The 24,343-nt window shown below is 46.1% G+C and overlaps 1 protein-coding gene across 4 annotated transcripts in view; it reads left to right on the forward strand.

Annotated features, from left to right (window-relative positions):
- NLRP9 (NLR family pyrin domain containing 9) overlaps window positions 1-24,343 on the forward strand; it is a 48,064-nt gene that overhangs the window by 4,997 nt on the left and 18,724 nt on the right. Inside the window, exon 1 of one of the 4 annotated variants that reach the window (XM_072968336.1) lies at window positions 20,896-21,527. The exons of 1 other annotated variant lie outside the window; for it this stretch is intronic. The gene's annotated coding sequence lies outside the window, so the exon portion shown is untranslated. Of the gene's footprint in view, window positions 1-20,895; window positions 21,528-21,901; window positions 22,153-22,603; window positions 22,911-24,343 lie in introns of those variants that run through there. 2 more of the 4 variants (XM_072968335.1, XM_072968337.1) reach the window with 2 other exon arrangements.

The raw sequence follows: 24,343 nt of genomic DNA on the forward strand, positions 1-24,343 counted from the left end.
AAAACCAGCTGGACTCCCTAGCAGCAGTAGTTCTACTGAACTGGAGGGGTTTAGACTTGCTCACTGCCAAAAAGGGGGGACACTGTTTCTTCCTTAATGAGGAATGCTGTTTCTATGTAAACCAATCAGGAATTGTCAGAAATACGGTCCAACAACTACGAGATCGAGCTGAACGCAGAAACCAGGAATTAGCAAATTCCTGGGCACAGTGGAATGAGTTGGGCCTGGAGTTGGGCCTCCTGGCTCCCCCCGCCCCAAGCAGGCCCCCTCCTTATGATCTTTCTAGCGCTGCTGTTTGGTCCCTGCACCCTTAATCTCATTACCCATTTCATTAGCTCACGAATAGAGTCACTAAGGCTACAGGTACTGGTCACTCAGTACAGGCCCCTGGACCAGGAAGAACCCAATGATGAATAAGGGCCACCGCTCTGAGGTTGATGCTCACTGCAGATGTTAAAGAGAGCATCAAAAGGGGGGAATGAGGCGGGAAGCCCCACAAAAAGACCAGCAGGACCCCCAGGCAGGGCCACTACTCTCCTCCCAGCACCATCCGGTTCCCTGGCCCAGAGGCTCTATCTCACTTTTTGCCTCTGAAATGGCTTACTGACCCCTAAAATTCTATTGGTTCCCTGAGCTCACTTCTGATTGGTTATTTCCTTCACCCCTGATTGGTTATTTCTCTCACTCCTGATTGGTCTGTTTCTACAAAGCTTGTTCCTGGTTGGTCAACTTCTGTTGTACTTTAGTTGCATATGATGTTGCAAAGTGTAAAACTAGCAGCCTATAAAGGCCTGTGTAAACCTACAGACGGGGTCCAGAGCTTGGAGTGTTAACTCCTCTGGGCCCGCTGGCGTAATCAACCTCAGTTCTCCAACTCTCCAAGTGCTGCTTGGTCTCTCGCCCGGATCCAGGTTGCTGTCACAACTGAGCTATAACACCGAGCTGTAACACAGTTTTCTGCAATATGAGAAGAACGATTCTGTGGCTACACATGCGCCCATTTACGTATACAAGGGGATTAGGGCAGACACAGGTTCTCTGTGTATGGAATTGACCTCAGGGGCCTGGCCAAGGAAACTGGGCACAGCAGACATAATGGGGTTGTTCCACTGTTATTCCAGACAGCCCCCTTCAGGGAAGACAGTTGAACACAAGCCAACGGCGCACACCCCGCCGAGGACCCTTGCCCAGGCCACGTCCTCAGGACGCCGGAGGTGAGAGGCGGCGCAGAGTCTCTCTCCTGCGGCTCTGGCAGTTTTGCTGCTGTTACCCTGAACGTGGAGACCCTAGACTTTTGTATAAAACCATCCCAGTCTCCAGCTGCTGAATTCATGGGTTTTAAGAAGCAGCTGCACCGGGGAGCTCCCTGGCCCCTGAATCACAGCTACGGCAGCAGAACTGAGAAGCCGCGCTGGTGCTGAGCATCAGCAGAGCGCTCTTCACGCCCGCATGCGGCAGCAAGGGGAGGAACTGCATTTTCACAAACAGCGCTGTGGGAAGCCCACGTTATTTCGTTATTTCGTCAGGGGCCTGTGATTATCACTGGGATTCTAACCTTTTCCTGCCCTCAGAATCTATGAGCTCCCATCTGCTGTATCAGGCCAAGCCCTATTTGAAGGGCAGCCCTGCAGAATTATGTGAATGATTCTTTCCCCGTGTCCCGTGTCCAACAGTAACTTTCAGTGACTTGGATTAGGAAAGACTGCCTTTCCGGTGAGGCTGGATACTCAGTCCTCAGTCTAGGAAAAGAATTTGTGCTAGAGAAAGAGGGCCAGGGGAAGAGCCACAAAGGAGAAGTGCAGAGGTCCCTGAACCACTTCCAAGAAGAAAAGAAAGAAACAAGTTAAACACTCAAAGGTGAGATATTTAAGGAGGGCAGCGTGGAAGGAGAAACTCAAAATTGCTAGAACAGCCACAACCACACCCACACCACATGCTTTCATTAACCACCCGAAACCACCTCCAGAAGCTTGATTTCAGTGCATGCGGTTCAGACTACTAAGCACATTTGGTAAGACATTTTTTTTAGATCACAAATTAAATCATACTGGTGTATATTTTTAATAACATTTGTCCCTCACTGAAAAACGTGGTAAATGTCTTTTCAGGTCTTCTTTCTGTGGGAAGGGGATGTTGAGTTCTGTGCCACCCAGTCTGGCAGCTGCCGGCTACAGTGAAGCTGTTCACCAGTTGCAATGTAGCTAGTGGAACTGAGGAACAACTTAATTTAAATGCCAGCAGCCTCGTGTGGCTGGCAGCTGCTGTACTGGACAGAGTTATGTGTGTGCGTCTAGCACAGGCCCGCTCAGCTGCAGCACTGCTGGCGTTCTGGGCTGGGTAACTCTTGAGAACCTAAGTTTTAACATGTGGGAGCGTCCTTGGCCCCTGGTCACCAGATGTCCCCCATGCCCCTCCCCCAGTGGAGACAACAGAAGGATACCTACAGGTGTGGCCAGATGTCCCCCGGGGGGCACAGTCAGTCCTGACTCAGAACCACTGCCAAGATTAACGTAACACACAATTTTAATGAGATTCTGAAAATCAAAGATTCTGGAGGAATACCGAGATAAAACATTTTGGTAGAAACGTCCTCCACGTTCTCACCTTTTGTCAGGCTCAGAACGGGGACAGCGAAGGACTTAGAGCCGAAGCTGCCAGTCGATAGACCTCATGAGAACTGAAAATGCTAGAGGGAAGGACCCAGGCTAGGGTTCCTTAAACCCATGTTTTTGCCCGGCTTTGCCCCTGACCTACTCAGTGGCCTCAGAGGAGTTATTATTTGGGGGTAGTTATTACTGTGAGGTAAAATGATTTCTATCATGTCTCATACAAAAGGGTTTTATGGAAGAATTAAACATGAAACCCATCTTAAAACCCAGCTGCTAAGTAACCCAGTGCAGGTCAAGTGCGTCACCTGTGGCAGGTGCTGACGGCCCAGCGCCCTGGTTCTGGTGGTTCTTCACCCGAGAGAGGGTTTCCGGCTTGGACGCAAGCTCTCTGCTTAGGACGACATGACCGGTAGCCCAGACAGAGGTGTGACACAGGCCAGGGCGTGATGTCCACCCACAGTTCACCACGTATAACCCACAGGTCTAAATGAAGCTGTTTTCTGTCTGCAAGGATGACGTCGTCCCATGATACGTTCTGGCCCCACTGCAGACGGGCACAAAGACCACTGGTCAGAACCACGACACAATCCCCACTGTAGGAAGCCTCGTCCCCACCCCTTGAGCCCAGACTCCCTCACCTGTCATCTCCAGCTTGGCCTTCTCACAGAGGTCCGTTCTGTTGAGCTTGTGAAAGACACTGAAGGTCACATTCCACGCTTGTGGCTCCTTATAGTTTATGGTCAGCAGTGTTGTAAGGTTTTTCCATGTTGCCAGGGTATTTGCTTGAGTCCAAGTTCTAGAGGCTCTGTCCTGAGGAAATCCTTGAATTTTTTGAACTCGTCCTTTTTGAGCTCTTCCAGGTACCACATAAGGCCGAAATCAGAGAAGAAAGATGAAGCTACCCTGACCAGGGCAAATGTTAACCTTCAGAGACAGAATGACCAGGAACAGGAAATGAATGGAACCTGTGGACAGTTCAGGGCAGAGCCAAGTCATTAAAAATCCATCAAGTGACACAATTAAGTTCTTGCACAGCACCTTGCTATTTCAGGGGCAGTGGGGCTGAGGGCAGGACGGTTTGGAGACCAGACTCATCGCTTCGCCCCGTCTCAGTGAAATGGTCATGAGAACAATGGTACTGGAAATAAAATTCAGCACAAATAATAAATAATCCCCCACAGAATTACTTCTAACCTCAACTCTAATGATGTGTGGTGCAGACACACAGTAAGAGGTATCCAGGGTTCGTGTCCAGGAAAGCACCCCTGATGGAGATCTGCAGGTAAACACCAGGTGTGAAGCAGCTGGAGAAAACAAGCCGGGTACGGCAGACCTGTCCAGGTGACGGCTCACACACTTGTACCAACCGAAGCATTCCACTTTAAGGCAAAATTATGACGCTAGACAGGGAGGATCTCTACCTATTGGCAGATGAAGTTATTCAGAGGATATGAAAGCCTCAACCTGGATTCATCTGACATGTCATCAAGAAAGAAGCAAATACAGTAGCAGGATGCCCAAACATAGTTCAGTTTTGACAAAAGCACAAGGCAGAAAGGATATTTTTTCAACAAATGGTGCTGGGACACCTGGACGTCTGTGTGCAAAATGACGCAAAACACTTAGACACAGAGCTCACACCTCACACGGAAACCAAGTCCAAGCGGGTTACAGACCTCAACCGAGCATTCAAAACTGTAAAACTTGTAGACGAAAACAGGAGAAAGTCTACCTTACTTTAGGTCTGCAGAAGCATTGTTGGGTGCCGTGTACAATTCATGATTCGTGAAAGAAAACTGATGAGCTGGACTCTGTTAGAATAAAGGGTGTTTGCTCTGGGAAGGACACTTGTTAAGAGAAGAAAAACAAGAGCTATAGACTGGGGGAAAAGCACTTGCAAGTTACGTATCTGATTAAAGGTTCATGTGGAGGATACACAAAGAGCTCTTAAAATTCAACAGCAAGAAAATAAAACAACCCAGTAAAAAATAGGGGTAAAAGATCCTAGCAGAGACCTCACCAAAAGGGTACACAGATGGCAAATAAGAATGTGAGTAGATGCTGACCATCGTTTGTCACTAGGAAAATGAAATTAAAACAATGCTGAGCTGCTGTGATACACTACTACAATGACTTAAAATTAAAAAGGGTTACAATATTGCGTTAGTTTCAGGTGTCCAGCGTCGTGGTTCAGTATTTTTGCAGATTATAAATACTGGTAATGATGAGAATTCCCTGTGCCATGCAGTATATCCTCATTACTAATCTATCTTATACACAGTTGTTTGTTTCTGTTAATCCCATGTCCCTAATTTGTCCCCCCTTCTTTCTCCCCTGAGTAACTTCCACTTTGTTTCCTATACCTGTGAATCTGTTTTTGTTTTGCATATACATTCATTTGTATTAACTTTTAGATTCCATGTGTAAATGATAGCATATAGTATTTGTCTTTCTCTGTCTGACTTATTTCACTAAGTATGATCATCTCTAGGTCCATCCATCCATGTTGCTGCAAGTGGCATGATTTCATTTTTCACAGCTGAATAGTATTCCATTGTGTATATACACACCACTTCTTTATCCACTTGTCTGCTGCTGGGCACTTGGGTTGCTTCCGTGACTTGGCTGTTATAAATCGTGCTGCTATGAACATTGGGATGCCTGTATCTTTTCAAATTAGTGTTGTCATTTTCCCAGATGTATACCCAGATGTGGAATTGCTGGATCACACTGTAGTTCTATTTTTACATTTTGAGGAACCTCCATAGTGTTTCCCATAGCAGCCAATAGTGTACAAGGGTTTCCTTTTCTCCACATCCTCTCCAACATTTGTTATTCGTACTTTTTGAATATGGCCATTCTGACAGGTGTGAGGTGATACTGTGTGGTAGTTTTGATTTGCGTTTCTCTGATAATTAGCGATGTTGAGCATCCTTTCATGTACCTATTAGCCATCTGTATGCCTTCTCTGGAGAAATGTCTGTTTAGCTATTCTGTTCGTTTTTTAACTGAGTTGTTTGATTTTTTTTTTGTTAGTGAGTTATATGAGCCGTTTATGTAATTTGGATATTAACACCTGGTTGGGCGCATCACCTGCAAATATTTTCTCCCGCTCCATAGGCTTTTTCTTTTGTCAGTGGTTTCCTTTGCTGTGCAAAAGCTTTGAAGTTTAATTAGGTCCAATTTGTTTATTTTTAAATTAATTTTTATTTGATTTGATTTATTTTTTAAATGGAGGTGCTGGGGATCGAAGCCAGGACCTCGTGCATGCTGAGCACATGCTCTACCCCTGTGCTCTGCCCGCCCCCCCGCCCCCCGCCATTTGTTTGCTTTGGCTTTTCTTTCATTTGCCTTAGACGATCCCATAAAAAATATTGCTATGATTTATGTAAAAGAGCATTCTGCCTGTGTTCTCTGCTAGGAGTTTTATGGTTTCAGGTCTTACATATAGGTCTTTAATCCATTTTGAGTTTATTTTTGTATGTGGCATGAGGGAATCATCTAATCTCATTGTTTCACATGCAGTTGTCCAGTTTCCTCAGCACCTCTTGTCTTCTCTCCATTGTGTATTCTTGCTTCCTTTGTCATACATCACTTGACCACAGGTGTGTGGGTTTGTTTTTGGCCTCTGTCCTGTCCCGTGGATATGTGTGTCTGTCTTTGTGCTGGTGCCACGCTGTTTGACTGACTGTAGCTCTGTGGTGCAGCCCGAAGTCTGGGAGGGCTATGGCTGCAGCTTTATTCTTTCTCAAGATTGCTTTGGCGACTTGGGGTCTTTTGCTCTAGCTCTGTGAAAAATGTCTCATGTGTTTTCATAGGGATTGCATTAAATACATAGATGGCTTCAGGCAGTATGGCCATTTAAATAATATCAATTCTTCCAACCCAAGAGCGTGGGTATATTTCCATTTATTTGTATCATCTTCAATTTCCTTCATCACTGTTTTATAGTTTTCAGAGTATAGGTCTTCCACCTCCTTACTTAAGTTCCTTCCTAGGTATTGTAGTCTTTTGGGTGCTATTTTAAATGGGATTGCTTTCTTGCTTTCTTGGAAAGAAACAGTCTATCCAACAACATGAGTGAGTCTTAAATGCATATTGCCAAGTGCAAGAGGCTAGTCTGAGAAGGTTACACAGTGTATGATTCATTTATATGACATCCTGGAAAAGGCAAAACTATAGACATGGTAAACAGGTCACGGTTGCCATGGATTCAGGGGTGGGAGTTGGGGTGAACAGGTGAAGCACAGGGAGTTGTATTTTTAGGACAGGGAATCTATTCTGTATTACCCTGTGGTGCTATGCACCAGTGAAAACCTCCCGAATCCCACAGCGGAGAATGAACCTTAACGCAGTAAAACTGAAAAAAATAGGACATCCAGGGCCCCTGGGGTGGAATGCACATGGTAACAAATTTAACTGTATTACGAGCGTATAATATAACCTCACTGAAAGGGGTGGAAGGGAGAGTGTTGATCTAAATACCTTAGGAAACATGGAGACTGTAAGACCAACAACAGAAGGAAGTCCGTCTGTAAGCAGTGTTCTACGTGGTCAGGCTGTTGGCTGGGAGGGCACAGTCTGACAGTTCTGAAGTCAATAAAAGGCTCCAATAATACAGTGAAAAATTATATTCATGGATGACCATAAAGAAGGGTTTGTTGCCAAAATAGACTAGGTGATTTGGATAAAAAAATTTTAAATAACTCTTATCAGCATTAGAGATCTAAGAATGAGGGTAAGTTGTAAAGTGATGCAGAGGATGCCCATACAGTTACAGAAAGATGATGAAAGGACATTCTATGGCTTCTCCCCTGGGGGCCTTTGCCCATAGAGTGAAAAGCCTGCTTTTGGTCCAATCTTGAGGCACAGGCACATCCGAGTCCTGCAGCCACCAGGGCAGCAGTCTCCCAAGCAGTGTCTCTCCGAGTGGCTCTCTGCGCTGCATCCACACCGCCAGGATATCCTGGGGCCCCAGCTACACCTCGTCAATTCTGAGGGTTGGCAGGGCATCCATTACAGCCCCCAGTAGATTCTGACGCTGACCCAAAGAATGGCTTTCCCTGGGCAAGAAGCTTGCCGACACTTGGCCCCGAGCCTTCCTGCACGCAGCACGCAGCTGGCGGACTGCTCTTGCCGGGGAGGCAGTGTTGGGAAGATCAGAGGGCAGCCTCTTCCAAAGGCTGACGTGTAAATATGACACTTCCTGCCCTGGGCAGAGACCCTCAGAGTGAGGCACTGAGCCCATTCCAACTTGCTACCAGTCAGATTTTAAATCTACCACCAATACAGGCACATACACGTACTCCTCTGCCACCACGGTCAGCAGAGATCGCCTTCTCTGTCCCAGGTGCGAGGATGTTAGGTTGTTATGGGTTGAATTATGTCCCCCCACCCCCAGATCCATATGTTGAAGTCCTAGCCCCCAGCGCCTCAGAATGTGAACTTGCTGGGAAATAGGGTCACTGCAGGTGTAATTAGTTAAGACGACGTCATGTGGGATCCAGAATGTCTGGTGTCCTTATTAAAAGGAGAGATTGGGACACAGGCATGTCAAGAGGGAAAATGATGGGAAGACAGAGACAGCGCCATTTACAAGCCAAAGCACACCTGCAACTGCAGGAGCCCACCTGCAACAGCCCTTGGGAGGAGTGCACCCTGCCGCCACTGCGATCTTGGACTTGCAGTCTCCAGAACTGTGAGATCGTAAATCTGCTGTTCAGACTGCACAGTGTGTGGTGCTGTGTTATGCAGCCGTGGGAACTACTGCAACGTGTTAATATCAGACTCGATGGAGATAGTTAGTGGACAGAGAGCAAGTATGGAAAATAAAATTCTGAACTGAATGTTTAATGTCATGTATCAAAGTGAAGTGAATGAGCATAAGCACGGCTTACAAAAATCTAGTACTTTAAAGTCGGAGAGAGAAAGACAAATATCATACGATATCACTTATATGTGGAATCTAAAAAAAATGATACAAATGAACTCATTTACAAAACAGAAGGAGACTCACAGACATAGAAACAAACCATGATTTCCAAAGGGGAGAGGGGTAGCGGGGAAGGTTAAATTAAGAGTTTGGGGTTGACTCATACACACTACTGTATATGAAATAGATAAACGAGGACCTACTGGGAGCTATATTCAGTACCCTGCAATGGCCTATAATGGAAAAGAATACATATACACACACACACACATATATGATATATATAATATATACATGTGTCTCAATCACTTTGCTGTTCATCTGAACCTTACAACATTGTAAATCAACTAGACTTCAACAAAAGAATCTGGTGGGAAAAAACTGCTACTTTAAAGATGCAAGAAAGCAAGATTGAAAGTTCATGAGCTGGGTATACACATTAAGTTAAAGAACAGCAAAAAGCATGAAAAGAAGATAGACTGACATCCGAGAATAATCAAATAAGTATGAGGCTGGAAGTGTATTCTTTGGAAAGACTTAAGTTCTGATTCCCTCCAGACGAATCTGATGCTGAAAAAGAAGGCGTAAAAAATATTATCGGGAATGAAAGAGGGGATGTCACTGCGTATCCTGAGGACACTACAAATCTGCAAATTTTATACCAAAACAAATGCATGATTTTGTTTGAATATATAAATTCTTAGAAAATAGACAACTTTCATCTGTTTCTGTGCTGTGTGAGGTTTTGAAAGCAAATCATTGCCGGTCATAGAAATTCTCCCTCCAAAGGAGACTTCAGGCACAAATGGCGTCATCAGCAAACTAAGTCAAAATTTAAATAAAAATTGTTTTCCAGAAGCTCTTTCAGAGAGAAAAAGAGACAGTGGGGAGAGAAGGAACTCCCCAACTATTTGAGTCATGGCTTGGGTATTGAAAGCTAACAAGTTTTGTGTAAGATTTCAAGTGTTGCAATCCACTTGTAAAAGTGAATGCAAAAAACAAAACAAAACAAAACAAAACTTAAATGAAGCACGTCCGCACAGTAGATAATAATCGTGTTACTGTTACTTTCCTGACTTCAATGTGCCGTGGAGATACAAAGAGCGTCATTTCTGGAACATAAACCCTGAGGTGTTTAGGGGTAAAGGTACCTAGCGTTCAGTAATAGAGGTGAATTTGTACGTGTAGAAACGACTTTGAACAGGTCAGGAGAAAGTGCTTATATACGGACAGAGAGACAAAGTAAAAGGTAAAATGTTGACATTTGGAGAATCTGGGTGAAGGAGAGGATGGTTTTTGCAGTATTCCTGCAACTGTTCTCTAATGAAATTGCATCAAAACATTGTTTGTGTCGTTTAAAAAAAATTAAGATATAATTGGGGAAAAACAGTGAACTAGTTTCCTTGAGCCACCAAAACAAAGTGCCAAAAATGACTGGCCTAACAGAAATGTATCGTTTCCCAGTTGTGGAGGTTAGAAGTCCAAAGTCAAGGCATTGCCCCTCCCCTCCTTCACAGTTTGCAGGCGGTCCTTCACGCTCCTCGGCTTGCAGGCTCTCACCTGCCAACCCTGCCTTTATCCTCACGTGGCGCTCTCCCTGGGTCTCCCTGACTTCACAGGATTAGGGGCCCACTCTGGTCCAGCGTGACCCCGCTGTACTAATTACACCCACAATGGCCCTGCTTCCAAGTAAGGTCACATTCTGAGATCCTGAAGGTTAGACTCAACCTATCTTTTTTTTTTTTTTAGGGGACACAGGTCAACCCACGACAAATTGTAAAGATCAACTCTTAATTGACATGGAGAAGTATCTCCTCTTTATTTCATAGTCAAGATAAATGTTATAAAAAGAAGTGAGTTTCTGATGGAGCACCCCCTAGAATTACAGTGTCAGTGGTATTTCTGGCTGAAGTCAGATAGCAGCTCCTGGTAGCCCAGGGGGCTGGGATCTGATCATTCATGGGAGACGCCTCTGGGCCTCCAGGTCACCTGCGGCTTAAATCTCATCTCCGTCTCTTTGTGTCTCCAGTTTCCCCTTGTGTGTGTCCCAGCAGCTATTGTGAACCTAATCACCCCGAGCCCCCAGCCCTCCCACCTTGATGGCTCTTGATTGTCTCCCATTGTATTCAAGCCAGCCTGCTCCCAGGTTTCCGGCTTAACCGTAAGCTTCACACACCTGTGAGTTCCTCATCTGCTGGTCCAACCTTAGAGTTAAAGAAAGCGGGGTCAGTGGGTCAGGGGCAGCCTGGCTGTGGGTCAGGAGGGAGCAAGCCCTTGAACACGTGGCCCTCTGAAAGAGTATTTCTAAGAACGGGGACTTGGAAATCTTACAGTTATCAAAGGGGACGGATAAGTTAGGAGAGTGAGATGAGCAGATGCACACGGCTGTATACGAAATAAACCACACAGACTTGCTGTACAGCACAGGGAACTGTATTCAGTATCTTGTAATAACCTGTAATGGAAAAGAATCTGAAGAACAACAACAACAAAAATATATATACACATATATACACATAACTGAATGACTTTGCTGTGCACCAGAAACACAACATTGTAAATCAGATATAACTCAATAATAAGAAGAACAGGGACGATGAATGTCACACAGCAAGAGTGTTTTAACTCATAGTTACTGTGTTGAAGAGTCAGCCCCAGGGCCGTGGAGTGCGGACCCGGGGGTCCTTTCTGGCCGGCCAGGAAAGGAGAGAAAACCAAGTCTTAACGCAACAGAGGAAATAAACAGGTGAAAGAGAGACGCGAGGACCAGACTCGGACTCGCCTCCCCAGGTCTTGCTGGTTGGCCCTTAATGAGTGGCGGCTGGGCCTGGGAAGAAGGAGGCTGCGGAGCCACACGACTGGCTGGTGAGCCGCGCCCTTCCCATTGGCTCAGGAGGGCTCTTGACGAGCAGAGCCAGAGAAGGTGTGGAGCCAGACTGAACAAAGTAGCTCCGCCTTGGCCGTCGGTCTAGCTCTTCGCCCCGGTGCCCTAGAGGGTGGTGGGTGTTTCAGACGGAGGTGCTGATTTAGGACTCCCAGGGCTCCTGCCTGCGAGGAAGCTCCTTCAGTCCCTCCAAAGTGGGGACGACTCTCTGTGCTCTAGGTGGTTCTGAAATCTTGAAATGATCACGCCCTTCCTAGACCCCAAGCTCCGTGAGGAATGTCGGCGTGTCCTGATCAAGTCTCTGTTCCCACCACATCTAACACACAAGGGAAGCAACGGCTAAGGGCTGGCGTAGCCATGCGTGTGTGGAACAGGCGTCACATTCTGCAGGTGCGAAGTCGTGTTTCTTCATCAAGGGTGGTTTTCACGGGGTCCCTTGTACGCATCACGGTCATCTCTGAAGTCCACTGGCAACTCCAACGTGCCAAGAACCATCCTCTTCTAAGTGTACTTTTGCCTTCTCCTTACAAGAATCCTGTGAATTAAGTTCTGTTATTTGGGGAAGGGGAGGGTTGTAAAGATATTTTGCATATAAAGTGGGGTAGACAACATAATGGAAAACATGGAATAACCACAGTCGTTACAGAAATGCCTCTGGTCCAGACCCGGGGTGAAGAAATACAGGACAAGAACCTTTGCAGGCCTCGCCCCCGCCCCTGCCCTGCACCTGCATGCCGGTTCCACCACCAGCAGCTGCCAAGGGAAGGGCATGTTGTGTTCACTGTTCCCCTGGACTTCCTGTTTTTCCCACTGACAGGTGTTCTCCTAAGAGATATGTCAGTGTCCCCGGGCTTTGAATTACAGTGAACGTACCCTCCCCGACTTGCTTCTTTCCCGTCCTGTCATGCTCTTGAGGTTTATCCGTGTTAAACTTGTTTTAGCTGCAGTGCATTGACTACTTTGTTTACTGCCTGACATTCTTTAAGTGTATGAATATGTCGATGCAAGTAATTAATCATCAGTCTACAGTAAGGGGTAGGAAAGAGTTTTATTCAAGCTAAACTGAGCACGAGAGCCTGGAGGCAGCCTCTAGGTGGCTCTGAGGATCTGCTCCCTTGAAGCATGGTTTTCAGCACAGTCTGATACCTCAGCCACGCAAGGAACATGCATCAGACATGACAGGGTGTGTTCCTTCGAGGTTGCAAAGGAGACAGACCTAGCACATGGGCAGCGAGACAGCAGGACCTGGTGGCCGGGAGGAGACCTCATCTCCCGGGAGTGCTAACATCAACACCCTGGAAACGGAGTTACTTATCCTTATCTTCCAGACAGACATTCTTTACCTTAGTGGTCAAAGCAGATGTGCTGTGTGTTTGACGGGCTGTGAGCCAGACTGCCTTAGCTCACACAAAGTTCAGGCTGAATCACATGTAAGCCAGAGTGACTTCCCCCATCTCAATATGTGGAACATTTCTCCATCAAATATATCACAGTTTATCCATCATGATGGTTTTTGTTTCTCAATTTTTGCTAAGATGAACAATGGTTGAGTTTTTGGGGGGGGGCGGGGGGTGTAATTAGATTTATTTATTTATTTTTAATGGAGGTGCTGGGGATTGAACCCAGGACCTCGTGCCATGCTAGGCACACACTCTACCACTGAGCTATGCCCTCCCCCTGAACAATGGTGTTTTGAACATTCTTTTTCATGTATCCTGGTTCCCATGTGCCAGAACTTTGAATTACTTTAGACTGGAATTGCTGGGCCATAGAGAGGAGGGGGCACACGCTGCCTCCTGGGCCTATTTGCAATTTTTCTCTTTTAACCTAAAGTACTTTATCTTCAGGCATGGATGAGTGTCTGCATGGCTGCCCATCACCGCCCACCCCTGATGATGTCAGAGTTCATTTTTTTAATTTTTTAAAAAAATCTTACTTTTAAATTTATTTTTATTTGACGTTTAAAATCACTTGCCAAACACTGGATGGGAAAGGTGTCTCGTTACTGCTTCCCTCTGTCTACGTGATGACTGATAAAGTCGATCAGTTTTCTCAAGTTCACGGGCCATCGGTTGCCTCTTTTGTGAAGTGCCTTTTCGTTGCTTGGCTTCAATGTCTGCCGCTTGTTCGTGTTTTTATTGGCATGCGGAAGTGCTTTGTAAATTCTGGTGCCAGTGCTTGGCCTGTAATGTATAATGCACGCGTCTTCTCCCAGCCTGTGGCCTGTATTTTTCTTCCCCCCTGTTTCATTGGGGTCATTTGCTGAGCAGTGTTTATTCTTAATGAAATCAGATTTAACAAGGTTTGCCTTATGATGGATAAGCGTGGGGTCTTGTGTAAAAAGACGCACGCCCGCCCCACATCACACAGATGCCTTACGGAACTGTCTTTAAAATGTGGTAGTGTTTTGTGTTCAGCCCCTTACACTTGCTTTTCTCTATGATGGGGGAAGGGATTTATTTACTTGTTCAAAATTAAAAACAACAGTACTAACCCCATTTAATAAATAGTTCTCCTTCCCCGCTGCCCAGAAATCTATCACAAAGCAATTTCATATTGGCCTCGTTTCTGGGCTCCGTCTTCCGTTCATTCACTTGTCCATCCCTGTGGCGAAGAGTCTTGATTACTAAGGCTTTTTAGTTAAATGTTTATAAGGAAGCTCCAATCCAGCCAACATCCTCCCTCGTTGTGCTGCAGGAGTACCTGGACTTACACCAATCCCTCTGTCCCCTGAATACATTTTGAATTATATTTTGACATAACATTTCTATTGGGATTTTATTAGAAATTTACTGACTATAGACATCTATTTGGGGAATATTAACATCATTGCTAACATTCCCAGAGGAACAAAGGCCATTGCTACGTAAGAGCTTAGTGTCATTCATTTCTTTGGATTTTTTATATAACTACCAATTTAAAAATGTATGCTTTTTCTAATAAAGCTTACAATCTTTTGTTAGATTTATTTCTAGTTACTTTATATTTTTCTTGCCACTGCATATGGCATCGTTTTAAATTTCAAATTGTAACTAACTTCATTTATAGACACACAAATGAATTTTAGTATTATTCTATACTCATCAAAGCTGCTTTTTTAAAATTTGAGGAAGTTTTTTTTTTCAGCTTTATTGGGATATGATTGACATACGACAGTGTGAACGCTGTGTAAGTTCAAGAGGTATGAAATGTTGGTTTGATACACTTATATGTTACGAAATGGTTACCACCCGTAGCATCAGCGAAAGCCTCCACCGTCTTGCGAAATTTCTTTGTTTGTGGTGAAACCATTTAAGATCTACTGTCTTAGCAACTCTCAAGTACATAATACAGTATTAATTCTAACAGATTTTTCTGTAGACTTGAGGGACAGAGAGCTCACACAGATATATCAAGTTATCTCCCGTGATGGTACTTTTGCCTCTTTCTTTCACGTCCGTTTTCTTGTCCCCCTGAATTGGCTGTGTTTCCAGCGCTACATTGAAATAGGATTGGTGGCAGAGGGTGTGATGATGTTGAATCTTATCTTAAAGGCTGTTCTTTCATCATTTTCCCATTAATTATGAGGTTTTGGTTGTTTTCGGGGAAACATTTTATTGGATTAAGGAAGTTCCCTTCTTTTCTAGCTCACGCGGACACATCTGAGAGCATGAGTAGATGCTGAGGCGCATAGAGTTACTTTTCTTTGCATCCGTTGAGATGCTCATATTTATTCTTCTTGAATCTGGTAAACATGAGGAGCTACATTTTCCAGTTGTGCCAGAGTGCACTCCCTGCTGATTAAGGTGGGAACGCCAGAAGCCGTCAGTCATCCTTAAAGGTCCCGGGTGATCCCAGCCGTGCTGCAGACCTGGCGGACGTGGGGTTCAGGGTGTAGGGGGGTGAGGCCTGTCGCCTGGTAGAGGGGGTTCGGGGTGTTGGGGGGTGAGGCCTGTCGCCTGGTAGAGGGGGTTCGGGGTGTAGGGGACTGAGGCCTGTCGCCTGGTAGAAGGGGTTCGGGGTGTAGGGGGGTGAGGCCTGTCACCTGGTAGGGGGGTTCGGGGTGTAGGGGGACTGAGGCCTGTCGCCTGGTAGAGGTCGCTGGGATTGCACTCATTCCACAGACACTCATGGCGTCGCCCCATGTCTGAAGGGCTGCTGGTGTAGGTTGAACAGAACATCCCCCTTCGTCGCTCGTGGTGTAGCTGGTGACCTGAAGTTGAGATTATCAGCGGAGAAGGTCTTTTCCTCTGGCGCTGCCCAAATCAGTTGTTGTGGGGGGTCCTGGGCCAGACGCCCCAACCGCGCCAGCGTCACAAGCTGGGTCTGGGCCATCTTGTAATCAGCCGACTCCGTGAAGAAAGCGCAGGTGGAGAAACAAGCTCAGGTGGAGCAGCGTTTCCCTTCTGCTGTGAACCTGGTTTAAGAACCTACTTCAGCCAGTAGAAAGGGAGGAATTAACTGGCCCGTCTTCGGGTGGCCGTGGCTTTGCCCTTCCCGGTCCCTGGTTGGTTTGCTTCAGGAGCCGGCGCGGGAGACTTGGTGTCAGGGTTGGTGGCGTCTTTCTTGACAGTTTGCTTCCTTTGATTTTACATTTTCGTTTGTGTCGTTCTTGAATTTTCCAATCTTCTTACTTTTTTAATGCCATTTTCTTAACCAGAATCCCATCCTGTGGCCTTACCGCAGACACCGCTCTTCTGTTTGGGGTGTGAAATGTTAGAGGAAGAGGGTGTTTGAAAGGGTCAGATACAGCTTCTCTACTTCTAGGGACATTCAGCCGAGTTCTAAGACCCCGGTCCTCAGCTTTGAATGCCTGTCATCTGCGGGAACTGGAACAAAACCCCGTTTCCTGGGTCCAGCTTCCAAAGTTTCTAACTTAATAGGTTTGGGTATTTCTGGGCATTGGGATTGTCAAAAAGTTCAGAAATAGCAAAATTAAAGCCGCCAGATCAGTAAAATAATATTTAGTAAGATTTTATTGTGCACATAAGATTAGTTCACAAACTGGGAGCTTTCAAATCCAAAACTCTTTCACTCTCTAGGGCTTATGTATGAAAGGTATTTACAAGAAGTAACTCAAGTTCCACTTCTGTTCATTAAACAAGTTAGATTTAGTTTTGCTCGTGTGGCTCAAATGGTTCCATTTTTCAAGTCTGGTCTTTATTCTGTATATATGTATGTATTTATGTATTTAATTTATTTTCTCTCTTTTCAAATTGAAGTATAGTCAGTTTGCAATGTGTCAATTTCCAGTGTACAGCACAATGTTTTAGTCATTCATAGACGTACACATACTCATTTTCATATTCTTTTTCACCATAAGTTACTACAAGATATTGAATATAGCTCCCTGTGCTATACAGTGTAAACTTATTGTTCATCTACTTCATACATATTTATTATCTGCAAATCTCAAATTCCCAATTTATCTCTCCCCACCTCTTCCCCCCATAACCATAAATTTGTTTTCTATGTCTGTGAGTCTGTTTCTGTTTTGTAAATAAGTTTGTCTTTTTTTGGGGGGGGTGGATTCCACATATGAGTGATATCATATGGTATTTTTCTTTCCCTTTCTGACTTACTTCATTTAGAATGATAATCTCCAGGTCCATCCATATTGCTGCAAATGGCATTATTTTATTATTTTTATGGCTGAGTAGTATTCCATTGTATAAATATACTTCAGCTTCTTTATCCAGTCATCCTTCGATGGATATTTAGGTTGCTTCCATGTCTTGGCTGTTGTGAATACTGCTGCTGTGAACATTGAGGTGCAGGTGTCTTTTTGAACTAAGGTTCCCTCTGGATATATGCCCAGGAGTGGGATTGCTGGATCATAGGGTAAATATATTTTCAGTCTTTTGAGGACTCTCCATGCTGTTTTCCATCATGGCTGCACCAAGACAACCTTTCTTTTATTGGCATTATCACTGGATTCCTTATCTTCACATTTACCCGCATTTTGAATTCTAAGCTACTGTGTGAGTTCTTTGTTCCTTAAAAGCAACTAATCATGAAGAACTCACCTAATACCTCTTCCCTAAAGAAGTGAGGCACATCCTAGGGATCAAGCGCAACTGTGTGTCCTCCAAAAATGAACTTACAAGGAAATTACGGGTCCTTGTGGCTAATGAAATTTGTCATGTGTTCACATGTTTTGAAATGTTCAAGCAGAAAAATATGGATCCTCTTAGAGACCATAAATGTTTAATAATCTAAAACTAATTTTCAAAATATTACATAAGTATTAAATATTTGAATCAGCATCTTATTTGAGACATTTGTTAACTTTTGTAACCTGGATCTCTTTCCTAAACTTGCAGAGTGACTTCCTATATTTTTGTTTGTTTGGTTTTCTTCTAACAGTTATCTTACTCATTACTGAGTTCGTGAAAGAAAGAAATGTTGAAAGGATCCAAGTGATGTGTGATTGAGTAAATGTTAGGAATGCAGGATCTCATGAGCACAGAGATATATTTGTATCTTTTAATGAAAATGATAAGCCAATGAATTTTCTTTTTACTTGGAGGGACAGCATGTTATGGTCACTTGAACAAGGTCAGAGCAGTTGTGCTGTGTCTACGTTGGTCGCCAAATCGAAGGGACGTGTGTGTTTGTTATACAGGAGAGTGTCTTTGTTGTAGGGAAAATCACAGCAGAGAATTTAGGGGTGGCGTGAAACATATCAGATAACTGCTCTCAGGTGGTTCAGAAAAAATCTAGTGATAATGAGATAAAATATAGATAAATTGGTTGATAAATCAAATGTAGTAAAGTGTTAATGTTTGGGGTAATGTTGGACAAGTGATAAAAGTGTCGGTATTTGAAATTAATTCAAGTCGATAATTTTGAAAATAACTTTCATTCAATGCAATTCCTATCAAAATTCTGAAGGCATTTTTTCACAGAAATAGAACAAGTAAGCCTAAAATCTGCAAGGAACCAGAAAAGACCCCAGATAGCCAAAGCAATCTTGAGAAATAAGAGCAAGCTGGAGGCATCACCCTCTGATTTCAAACTGTATTAGAAAGTTATAATAATTAGAACAGACACATAGATCAATGGAATAGAATAGACAGCCCAGAAATAAACCTACACATATGTAAATTTACAATAAATAAGCCAAGAATATACACTGGAGAAAGGACGGTTCCTTCCATAAACTGCACTGGGTAAACTGGACAGCCACGTGCAAAAGAGTGAGACTACCACTGCTACACCACACACAGGAACTAACTCAGTGGATTAAAGACTTGAATGTAAGGCTTGAATCTGAAACTCCTCGAGGAAAACATCGGTGAAAATCTCCTTGACAAAGATTCAAAGTAACTGCCAAGACCTGACACCAAAGCAAAAGCAACAAAAGCAAAAATCAGCAGGTGGGACCACTTCACGCTAAAGCCTTCTGCAAAGTGAAGGAAACCAACAAAATGAAAAGGCACCTACTGGGCAGGGGGAAATAGTCACAACTCACGTATCCGATAAGGGGCTGACAGCCAAAACGCGCAGAGACCTCATCCAGCTGCACAGCAGCAGCAACAGCGACACCCAGCTAAGACGCGGGAGAGAGAGCGGAGCAGACGTGCTTACAAAGACGACTGATTGGCTAACCGGCCCATAAATACCACCTCGCGCATCTTAGGGCGGCTGTCATCAAGAGGAAGGAGGTGACAGGCGCGTTGGTGAGGATGTGGGGAGAATGGAAGCCTTGTGCTCTGTTGGTGGGACTGTGAATTGGTGCAGCCACTCTGGAAAACAATATAGAGGAACTTTCTCAAAAAGTTAAAAATAGAACTGCCATATGATCCAGCAATTTCTAAATCTGGGTATAGATCTAAAGGAAAGGAAAATGGAAGCTTGAAGGGACATCTGAACTCCCATGCTTGCAGCAGCATTATTAGCAATGGCCAAGACATGGAAACAACCTAAGTGTCCATCAGCAGACAACTGGATAAAGAAGCTGTGGAATATATAATGGACTATTATTCAGCCATGAAAACATGAAGCTGTTAAGTGAAATCAATCTGACAAGTCAGGACAAGGACACTACCACTTTCTCGTGGACCATAAAAATCCAAGCTCATAAAAACAGGGACTAGAATGGCAGTTACCAGAGGCTGGGAGGTGGCGAATTTGGGGATATGTTGTTTAAGGGTATAAACTGGGAATGAGTCGGGAACAGTCCTGGGGAGCTAATGCTCAGCATAGTGATTATACTCAACAACACTGTTATAAATTTCAAAGTTTCTGAAGAGCAGATCTTAATGGTTCCCACCACACACACAAGTCAGTATGTGGTGTAACACAGGTTTTAGCTAAAGCTGCAGTGGTACTTGTATGATGATAAATAAATGTATCAAACTGACACATTGCACACCTTAAACTTGCACATTATTATGTTTCAATTAGAAATGTAAGAAGAAAAAAACAACAATCATTGTGAGTTTCATGTACAAAGCTGGTGTTCAGTGGACGACTACTGAGCAGTTAACCATGGCTATTATTGAATCTGATGCTGTATATAGTTTTCAGATTCTCAAAAGTCATTGTCAACAATTATCTTTACCACCACCGCCACCACCATCATCACATCTCCGTTTTACAGAGGAGGGAAGCACGGGGAAGCTAAGTGCGTTCCCACGGCCACACGGAGGGCCCGGAACGGAGCCTGGGAGAGCCAGTGCTGCAGCTTGAGCACGTGACTACTTTTAACCTTCCAAGCTGGCTCCTGAGGCAGCTGAGGGAGCCCGTATAGAGGAAATCAAGACGCAGCTCTCTCACGTGTGAGCTGGGGCCCAGCCAAGGATGGTTTAGAGAGTCGGCTTCAGGATGTCAGGTCAGAATTTGGGTGGAGGGTGCCCGGGTTAACCCACAACTGAGATCTTGGAGAGAAGGGATGCCGTGAGCCTCAGCCCAGCCTCACCAGGCACCGCGAAGCCGCACCTGCCCGCTGCTCCAACCTGGACGCCTTTAAGCTCCACTGAGATCAGAGCTGCCTCGAGGCTGCGTGAAGAAAGGTTAAAATCCGGGTTGGCCAAGTAGGAGTGTTCCAACTCCAGCCTCCGCCCCTTGGCCCCAGGTGTCTTTGAGAAGCGGAGTAGTAACACGACGGACTCCGAGGGCTGAAGGCCGCGAGGCTTTGCAGGGACTGCCCTTACCGGCAGGTTCTTACGTCGTTAGCATCCAATTACCACGAGAGACGGTGCAGACAATTACGACCCTCAGCGGAGGACCATGGTGATCAGTGAAGACGGGGCCGACCGCGGGAGAGTCATGACGGGAGCGAACACCTGCGGCGGGAAGAAGCAAGCCCGCCGGGTGCAACGGCGCGGACGCCCCTGCGGGCCCTGCGCTCGGTGAAACAGCCCCGCCTCCGGCGCCGACCCCGCGCGGCTGCGCCCCAGCGGGTGTGCGAGACGGGCGGACCTGCGGGGCCAGAGCAGAAGGCGGGCTCCCGGGCGGGGCGGGCGGGAGCGGGTCGTTACCGTCCACGGGGCGTGAACTTCCGGTCTCGCGAGATGAGTGAGCTGCTGGGCAACCCTGTGCCTGCAGAGAGACGTTAAGGCTGCAGGGCCCACGCTAAGCGTTCTCACCGCAGTTGAAAAAGACACCTGCAAGTTCTGACTCCTGCCCTTGCCGTCCAGACCTAGCCACCCAGGAACGTGTACTGCTGTCCTGGCATCTGAATGCTTCATTTTAGGCGCGGCTGTTAGAGTTGAGAAGATGCACAAGATAGCCTCCTTTAGGGAGCACAGCAGACGTTAGAGACTCAGATTATGAGCAGAATGTTCCCACGACCAGGCTCCAAATTGTCCCTCATGGTGGTGGTGGGGGGGCCACTCGAAGGAGCCCGGTGATTATGCAACACAGGGGAGCTGCGAGTAACATCACGGGGACACCCAGGGCCGGCAACTCCTGCAGAAGGTCTCCACCGACGCCCGAAGGGAGATCCTCCACACCTGAGGTGGGGAAGCGAGCCCAGCTTCGCATCACGTGCTGAGCCCCGCCAGCCAATGGGACGGGGAGTCTCTGTGGCCAATCCAGGGCGAGCACAGCCTTTTAGCTCAGTTTCTGCAGCTGTTCCTTGATGGGCACCCGCCAGGAGGACCAGGGACCGGACTGGGTGAGGACGTCTTACTGCTGATCTTTCTTTTTCTTCGTTTTCCCGTCTCGGAGCTTCCTAGAAGTGTGAAGGGCGTGAGAAACGAGATGGGGGGGTGCCAGGGAGAATCAAGTCTTCCCCTTTGTCTTGGCAAGGATGTGCTAAAGTGAAAAACTGAAGTTCCAGGGAGATTGTACATACAAGACTTTCCCTCCGTAAACCTCCGTGTTTCTCAGCTCCAGGTGGGAGAACGGGACCCTTCCCGGCTCCCTGTTTTTCAAAACTTGAATCTGAGACCTCGGATGTTGGAGCATTAAAGGGAAAAGGTGAAAATACTGAAAGTCGAAGGGCTGTTTCTGATTTGGTCAGCCTGTTGGCTCTGGCTGCGAGATTCCTGTAACCTGGGGAGACGACTGGAAAACAGAACTTCGGCAACGGGAAACTACGACAAGGAGGTGGCCAGCGGCAGGCAAAGGGCAGAACTGCGTGTGGGGCCTGTTCTGAGAGTGGTTTGATTGATTAGCTTTGAACTAACCTTCTACCATCCGGAAGCTCTGGGATGTTCTGATTTTATGCTACATTAGACGTAAATGCTTTGTCTGTGACGTTCGTTTTGTGTGACCACACAAGTCGTGTTAGAGGCGGGGTAAGCCCGGGGACACCACGTGCGGGAGGCGGCGGGTTGTGCCGAGGACCGCGCGTGGCCGCAACGTGAAAACGTAGTGAGTGGTGGGGCCCGGAAAGCTGCCGGATCGCAGTCTGTGAGGCGCCCGGGAGTCGGCGAGGACACCGAGCGCGCGTGCGGACCCGGGCGACGCGGCAGCCGGCGCTTAACGGGCCGCGGGGAGCACAGCGCCTTCGGCGGGGGCCCAGCCAGGAGAGAGAAGGAAAGAATGTTTAGGGGAAGTTTAGAACACAAGAGGTGTTCTTTTCCTTTCATTTTTAAAAATTTATTTATTTTACAATATCATATTTTTCTAAATGGAGGTGTAGTTGGTGTGCCGTGTTACCCGTCTCAGGCACACAGCGCAGTGAACGCTCTTTCAAAGGCCGCGCCCCATGCGTAGTGCGCGTGTGGGCTCCGTGCGGTTCGTCCCTGCAGCCTGTCGTCTGCCTGGTAGTTCCTGCCTCTTGATCCTCACCTCCATCTTGCCAAGAGGGCTTTTTTCTTTTTAAATTGTAAAATGCCCATAGGACAAAATTTACCGTTTTAACCACTAAGAGCACCCTTTCACGGCATTAAGTACCTTCACACTGTCGTGCAGCCGTCACTGCGCTCCGTCTCCCGCACTGTTGCATCCCCCCGGCTGGAACTCTGCGCCCATTCCGCAGCTCCCGGTGCCCCCAGCACTTCCGTCCTCTCCCACCTTCTGTCGCTGTGAGTTTGACTGTTCTAGGTCTCATGTAAGTGGAATCACACCATGTTTGTCCTCTTGCGTCTTCTTTTATTTAGCGTATGGTTTTCAAAGCTCATTCACCTTGTGGTCTGTGTGGGAGTTTTAGTCCCTGTGTGGTTGAACACGACTCCACTGCATGTGTGCACCGCATGTTGTTTATCCATTCATCCGTTGATAAACATTTGGTTGTTTCCAGCTTTGAGGTTTTGTGAATGGTCCTGCTGTGGTCGGTGGTGTACAATTTAAAACTGTTTGACACAGGGGGTTTTAGTGATGTGACTGTATTCAAGGGGATGAATGGAAGGGCCTCAGGTGTTGTGGGGAGGGGATAATGGAGACAAAACGGGGATGCACGATGCCATATGTGAACAGGGCTGTGCATGTGGAGGGGGGAGTTGGGTCTAAACTACGGTGGCTGCGCTATAGACATGGATAAAGCGCACACGGGCACAGGGCGCCATCGGCTTAGCAGCAGTGGCCTCGAGGCACTGTGAGCGATGGTGGGAAGGAAGGGGCTGTGTCTGGGGGGGCCCTCTGAATCCTGCTCATGGAAGCGTGGAGGTCTCCGAAGGGATGGTCTGTTGGAGCATGCATGGCCTCCTCTTCCTCATCCCAATGGTGTATCATCTTATGTTCACGGTTCGTAATTACCCAAGAGATATTTTGGTCTAAGCTGTGACTGTGCATGTCATTAGCACTTACAGGGAGCTAATGACATGCACAGTCATTTATGTTATTAAAAAATACTAGAAAACATAGGTGCCGGTCAACCATAGCTTTACTCAGCTGTGGGAAGAGCAGCAGTGGGATTGTGTGCACCAGCTCAAATCAGCATCTTATACCCACACGCAGAAATGTACGTGAATCTTACAAACACAGTGTCACCCAAAAGCAGCCAGAGAGAAAATGCCTTATCCTTCCACGTACCAAAAGTAAGCAAATGCCATCCAGCCGTATTGTCTAGAATGCATATCTGAGTTTTAAAATCATAAAGCAGAACTTACAAGTTAATATGAGAAAAGGGGTAATCTCAGGAGGAGGGCGTCACTCTGGCAAGGGGGCCCACGGGACATGGTTTCCTTCTTGCTCTGCCTGTGGTTACACTAGGTTTGCTTTAAATTTAATAAACTATGCATTCGTTTTATACTTTTTTATTTATGATGTTTCACAACTACAAGGCTAAACAGAAGTTACTCTACCATTTTTGTTCCTTCATTCTCTACTCTTTGTTGTCCTCCATGTGAGCCTTCTTTTAAAAAAAAATCCAGTTTCATTGCGTCTGGATTTTGAGTCATAATTAGGGAATTCTTCCTCCAGCCGGTTACAAGGGAATTCACACACGTTGCTTTTTAGCACCTGCTGGTTTTGATCTTTACATCTTTACGTTTAGGTCGCTGGTGCATTTGTCCTGTATTCCTGCAGAGCGGGTGAGGTTTAGAT

This window comes from Vicugna pacos, chromosome 9 (assembly GCF_048564905.1).
Source record: "Vicugna pacos chromosome 9, VicPac4, whole genome shotgun sequence".
NCBI classification, from domain to species: Eukaryota; Metazoa; Chordata; class Mammalia; order Artiodactyla; family Camelidae; genus Vicugna; species Vicugna pacos.